The following is a 7,162-nucleotide window of genomic DNA, read 5'->3' as shown; positions in this document are numbered from 1 at the left end:
TGTAGACTTTTCTGAAAACAGTTGTTTTTGTTCCAATGTTTTACATGCAAAACACAATGGGAATTCTAATCTGTGCTCCATAGCCCTTGACTTCAACTGCTGAACAGGAGTAAGAAGAGATCGAGACTTAATGTAGCACCAGAGAGTATTGACCAAAGCAAGCACTTGGCTATCCATTTGACTTCCCATTCCAAGCAAAGTTTCCAGTGAATTACAGAAGAGCTGTGCCTTAGGGACTAGATGTTCTCTCCTTCTTCCCTTTACAGCAGTACAGGAAATGGGGCCTGGGGCTCACGTAGGCCTGTAGACGCAAACGTGAGAGAATTTAAACATAAGAATAAGAAAGGAAATAACACAGAAAAAGAAAAGAAGTAAAGGGAACAAGAAGAAGGAAAAGAGAAGAGATGAGACAGAGATGAAAAGAAGTTAATGAGATGATGGAAGGAAAAGGTGGATAAAAAAATGAAGGAGGAGAAAGGAAGTAAAAGAGAAATGAATGGAGAGTGAGGGGTGCTCTTCGGGGACATTGGAAAGGGAAACAGCAAAACAGTGAAATTTAAAGTTAATAGTCACAAGTAAGGCTTACATTAACACTGCAATGAAGTTACTGTGAAATTCCCCTAGTTGCCACAGTCCGGCGCCTGTTCGGGTCAATGCACCTAACCAGCACATCTTTCAGACTGTGGGAGGAAACCGGAGCACCTGGAGGAAACCATGCAGACACGGGGAAAATGTTCAAACTCCACACAGACAGTGACCCAAGCTGAGAATCAAACCCGTGTCCCTGGCGCTGTGAAGCAGCAATGCTAACCACTGTGCCGCCCATACCGTACCGTGCCATAATTAGGAAGGAGGTTCAGTGGTATGGATGGATGGACAGACAAAACAACAATAACTTGCATTTTATATAGTTCCTTCAATATAGTAAAACATCGCATGGTGCTCTGAAGTATTACAGTTATTGTTAATAGCCTTTGATAAAAGGTTAATAACTAAGCATGGTTTAGACTGGGGAGAAAATTTCATCTAGTAAACTGGTTTTGTCATTCAAGATGTATCACACATGATTTATAAACTATTGATTTAGAGCACACTAAGGAAATTTTACAGATGCACCATTACAGATGCACCATTACAGATGCACCTTTACAGATGCACCATAGAAAGCATTCTTTCTGGTTGTATCACAGCTTGTTATGGCTCCTGCTCTGCCCAAGACCGCAAGGAACTACAAAAGGTCATGAATCTAGCCCAATCCATCACGCAAATCAGCCTCCCATCCATTGACTCTGTCTACACTTCCCGCTGCCTCGGCAAAGCAGCCAGCATAATTAACGACCCCACGCACCCCGGACGTTCTCTCTTCCACCTTCTTCCGTCGGGAAAAAGATACAAAAGTCTGAGGTCTCATATCAACCAACTCAAGAACAGCTTCTTCCCTGCTGCTGTCAGACTTTTGAATGGACCTACCTTGCATTAAGTTGATCTTTCTCTACACCCTAGCTATGACTGTAACACTACATTCTGCACTCTCTCGTTTCCTTCTCTATGAATGGTATGCTTTGTCTGTATAGCGTGCAAGAAACAATACTTTTCACTGTATACTGATACATGTGACAATAATAAATCAAATCAAAAATTAAAAACAATCACTCATAGTAAAACATACTCAGGGGCAATTCTCTCAGCCCACTGCGCTGTTTTTGTAGTGCAGCAAGCTGGGAGACTCAAGCGGAGGCCATTTTACGGGCTCCCTGCTGAGCGCCCCAGTCTCCACGCATCTCTGGCAGTGGATTTCTGACATCATCAGCTCTGTGCCAGAAATCAGCGCGGAGCTGCCTAATTTATTTAAATTAGAATTTTAATATATTTGAATTTTATTAGTGGGCCTGGGACCGAAGTATCAGGGCCTGCTAGCCTCTCCCCCCTCAATTCCCACCAGGGGTGTTTCACTCCAACGGGATTTATTATAGCTCCCCACTTGCGGGGAGCTGGTGGCCCAACTCCACTGGAGTGAAGGGAGGGCAATCAAGGCCCCCCAGAGGATCAGGCACCAGTGGGGGGGGTTCCCCCGGGCATTGCCACCTTGGCAATGCCAGCCTAGCCCCTGGCACTGTCCAAAGGGCAAAGTGCCAATGCCCAGGGTGCACCACGCATTGGACAAAACTAAGGGGCAGGGCCTAATGGGGGTGGAGCCTGATGGGGCTGGCCTCTATGGGGAGATCGGTGGGGGTGAGGGGGTTCCGCTGCCACTCTGCATTTGGGCTGTGACAGAGGGAGGGAGGCAAGCGATCAGGGCTGTCCATGGGTGGGAGGTGGTCAGCCTGCTGGGAGAGTTGGGGGTGGGGGTTCGGGGTGGGGGTCGGGACTGTGTGGGCAGGGATTGGGACTGTCGGGAGGGTGAGGGGGGTGGTTGGGATTGCCAGTGGCGGGGGTGATGAGGGTGAATCGGGAGATCGGGGCTGTGGGGAGGGGGGACAACTATGCCGGCTGGGGGCAGGAGGGTTTGAGACTGGCCCGGACATGTTCGAGAGGCCAGCTGTGGGAGGGTTGGAGGGACAGTGTTGCAGGGTCATGGAGCTGGCCAGCAATCAGGAGACTGGCAGACAGGAGCCATTGCACATGTGTCGATCGTGCTGGCCCGCTCAGCACCATTCGGCCGGCCTCTCCAGTAGGAATAGGCCATGCCCCCTGATTTTTGGAGTGATTTATGCTGAGGCACTCTGCAGTGCACAGAGTGTGGGAGATTCATTTTGAAACTCCTGCTGAAAACACCAGTGGGATTTACTCCAGTTTTTATGCGAATTTGACACTTAGGCCCTGATTTTACTGGCACGGCTGCCCTGAAATCAGGGCGGGTGAGACTCGCAGAACGGCATTCCCCATTGGCCTTGGGTGTGATCTTACGAGCCTTGGGCAGTCATGCCGGTAAAATCAGGGCCATAGAATTTTCTGGGGAAGAATCGCCCCCATTCTTCTCACGTTGTTGCAAACATCATGTGTTATTTTCTGCAAATTTTTCATGTGTTTAGTTTGCCAATTGTGAGGGCTTGTTTTGCAGTTTAGATTAATTTCCACAGGGATCTGACTGGGACCGGCTCAAACTCATTTCAATTAGAGCCTTTAACAATCTCCAGAGAGGAAAAAAACCATCATTCCATCTGTCTGAGCTGGAGTGGAACCAGATCCATTGGTGCACCACCCAGTTCTCCTTATGTGTGATTTTGCACTTAACGTATATTTGATAAATAAAGATGACTTTTTTCATTTCAATTACAGAGTAAGTCTAAGCATCATGTTTAATTTTACTAAGTGCACAATTTGCTGAGCTCTGACCCTGATTACATTTGTAACCATATTGTGACATCATTAGCTTCATTGAACTAATTAAACTTTCAAATAGTTCTAATCAGGAAATATAATTAGTTCATTGAACCTCAGGTTGATTTGTTGTAAAAGTAGCTCAAGGAGTCAGATAAAATGTTTAACTAACTGATTAAGGTTGCACATAGATATTGAATCTTCCTTACAGAGTTTTACAAGAAAATATTAGTCCAACATGGTAATATATAGTGGCAATAACTTTACAAGTTTGCACTAACAGCACAGGCTGGGAATTTTGAGGGAAGTAACTCAGCAGTGGAATCGAAGTGGGCAAGTTTATGAAACCTGGGAAGGTGGTTCTGGTGTTGGCCGGGTGCTACGCTGGGCGCAAAGGTATCTCTGACTGACCCTACAGTCACGCTCTTGTTGCTGGTATAGATCGTTAGCCTCATGAAGCAACTGCCAAAATGGGAAAGAAGAAGATACCCAAGAAATCCAAGATCAACTCTTTTGTGAAAGTATAAAATTACAACCACCTGATGCCAATCACATATTCGGTTGACGTTCCCCTGAATAAGACCATTGTGAATAAGGATGTTTTTAGGGATTCTGCTTTTAGCACAAAACCAGGCAGAAGTCTGAGGAAAGGTACAGGACAGGAAAGAACAGGCAAAGTGGTTAGCACTGCTGCCTCACAGCGCCAGGAACCCGGGTTCAATCCCGGCCTCGGGTGACTGTCTGTGTGGAGTTTGCACATTCTCCCCATCTGTGTGGGTTTCCTCCGGGTGCTCCGGTTTTCTCCCACAGTCCATCGATGTGCGGGTTAGGTTGATTGGCCATACTAAATTAACCCGAGTGTCAGGGGATTAACAGGGTTCAGATGTGGGGTTATGGGAATAGGGCCTCGGTGGGATTGTGGTCGGTACAGACCTGATGGGCCAAATGGCCTCCTTCTGCATTGTAGGGATTCTATGATTCTATAAATAAATATTCAATGAAAAAAAATTCACCTCCTGACTTCCCAAAGCCTGTCCTCCATTTACAAGGCACAAGTCAGGAGTGTGATGGAATACATTCCATTTGCCTGGATGAGGTGTAGCTCCTAAATATAGGGTGGCACGGTGGCACAGTGGTTAGCACTCACAGCGCCAGGGACCCCTTGGTTCGATTCCCGGCTTGGATCACTGTCTGTGTGGAGTTTGCATGTTCTCCCCGTGTCTGTGTGGGTGTCCTCCGGGCGCTCCGGTTTCCTCCCACATTCTGAAAGACGTGTTGGTTAGGGTGCATTGATCCGAACAGGTGCCGGACTATGGCGACTAGGGTAATTTCACAGTGACTTCATTGTAGTGTGAATGTAAGCCTACTTGTGACTAATAAATAAACTTTTAACTTAAAACATTCAGGAAACTCAACACCATCTTGGAAAGCAATCCATTTGATTTACATTCTATCCACCAACTTAAACATTCACTCCCTCCACCAGCGATGCACATTGACAGCAATGCATACTCTATGCAAGATGCACTGCAGCAACTCATCAAGGCTCCTTCAGCCACACCTTCCAACCCTCCGACCTCTATCATCTAGAAGGTTAAGAACAGAAGACACATGGGAACACCACCACCTGCAAGTTCCCCTCCAAACCACCCACCATCTTGACTTGAAACTATAGAGCCAATCCTTCAATGCTGCTGGGTCAAAATCCTGGAACTCCCTCCCTAACAGCATTGTGCCATCTTCTAAATGGCAGTTGGGGATGGGAAACCAATGCTGGCCTTGCCATTGACATCCACATCCCAGGAAAGAATAAAAATAACAACTTTGTCTACTGGGGATGTGTATCGGGGTTTTAGGTACATTATCCCATACATATTTCTGTCTTCCAGAATTGTTCTTAGAAATCTTGCACTCCGATTTGGAGGAAGATTAGAAATATTTGAGGTTGATTCAGAGACAGGTCAGTACCAATACTCAGTGCTATTCATATGAAGATGCTGCTATTGTGGCTGGTTGTAGGCAGGATTTCAGTTTCTGACATTTTAACCCTCTGCCTAATCCTTTCCTGACTGCTTGTGGTGCTGGGGATTTAAAAATGAGGCCAAATAATTCTACGGTTGGTAACAAAAATAGAGATTCTCCCAAATCTGACCTGAAAAATGATAGATATTCCCTGGTATTTTGGAGTCCAGAGATTTGTAATAATCCACCGGAACTTTCAACTTTGACAGAAACACAAAACAGACGATATTGGATTGACTGTCCAAAATATACTGGACTGAGTTTCCTTTCTGTCGAATTCTCCTGTATTACATGCAAGATTCAAGTAAACTTAACATGGCATGCATAATAATAGAAAAGCAAAATTCTGCAGATACTGTAAATTTGAAATAAAAATGATATCACAGTGCACATGCATGAAATTTACTTATTTTGTTTAATTTAAAATTGGTGAAGCTCTGCATTTGTATGGCAAAAGGGGAAGATTCTCTGTAGATTATGCAGGATTAGCCTGTATCAATTATTTTCAACATTTAACAAACTGACCTTGATGCAGAATCTTCTAAACGATGGGTGGAATAATGTGGCGGATTGCCAAAAGAAGCAAAATCAGTGTGAAGTCGACCCATTGTACAACGGCCTACCCTGCAGCCATAACACGCTGTGGGCAAGCTTAAGAAAAACCAAGGACTTTAACAAAGGACTTCTGCCCCCTCACTCAGGGGGAGGTCCTACCCTCAGGAACTGCCAGCCAATCTGGCTAGCCAGTAGCTCCGTCAGTCCCAGCAGCACCAAGAGCATGTTGGTGGCCGATGTCGGGACTGCAACAAGAGGAGTAAGGAGGCCAGTAAATTTGGGGTCTTGGGCAGGGAGAGCGACTGCAGATCAGGGAGGGATGGGTGGGGGGAGCTTAGGCTGGGGATGTAATGGCATAGTGATATTGTCATTGGACTAGGAATCCGGAGAGCCAGGGTAATCCTCCGGGGACCTGGGTTTGAATCCCACCATGGCAAATGGTGAAATTTGAATTCAATAAAAATCTGGAATTAAAAGTTTACTGAGGACCATAAAACCATTTTCAATTGAGGTAAAAACCCCATCTGGTTCATTGTTGTCCTTTAGGGAAGGAAATCTGCCGTCCTTACTTGGTCTGGCCTCCATGTGACTCCAGAGCCAAAGCAATGTGGTTGACTCTTAATTGCCCTCAGGGATGGATGATAAATGCTGGCCCAGTCAGTGACGCCCACATCCCATGAATGAATAAAGAAAAAAGCTTAAGGCAGGGGGGTGTTAGGAAGAAAGAAGTTCCATCTTAGGTGGGCCACCCCCGCAAAATAAAGGACAGCTCCTGAAGATCAGGCTCCCCCTTTTGTCCCTCCTTTTTTGAATGTAGTTTTAAAATATCAGGTCACTTGCTGCCCTTGCCAAATAATTTATGACGTGAGCAGCATATTAGGGTTAATTGGCTTGAGAACATGCCTAATTGTCCTTTGATTAGTGCTTTAAATACAGCGGGTGGACTTCCGATTTCAGCACCCATCCAAAATGCCCCCCACCCCCTTCCCCATATTATATGGGTGAACTCGGGCGGTGGGAAGGTGGCGAGGTGTTGTGGGCACTCTCACCTCATATTACATTACCCAAGCCAGAAACAAGCCCAGCATGGGCATGTAAAATGCAGCCTGATGTTTACTTACATAACACTGTTTAAAACATCACCATCACAGGGTCTCCCCCAAAATTAAAATACAAAGGAGTGATATTAAACTTGACATCATGAGCTGGAATTTGTTACCCTGCTTGGTATATTTTTTGCTGGGGAGGTGCATGTAAAATAGGG

At 45.7% G+C, this 7,162-nt stretch overlaps 1 pseudogene; it reads left to right on the top strand.

The window, feature by feature from the left end:
- The first annotated feature begins 3,656 nt into the window (after positions 1-3,656).
- On the top strand, positions 3,657-4,006 carry LOC144493973 (large ribosomal subunit protein eL27 pseudogene; annotated as a pseudogene).
- The last annotated feature ends 3,156 nt before the right edge of the window (positions 4,007-7,162 follow it).

This window comes from Mustelus asterias, chromosome 5, assembly GCF_964213995.1.
Source record: "Mustelus asterias chromosome 5, sMusAst1.hap1.1, whole genome shotgun sequence".
Classification (NCBI taxonomy): Eukaryota; Metazoa; Chordata; class Chondrichthyes; order Carcharhiniformes; family Triakidae; genus Mustelus; species Mustelus asterias.
Note: the sequence above shows the minus strand (reverse complement) of the source record. Positions and strands in the feature narration are given on the sequence as shown.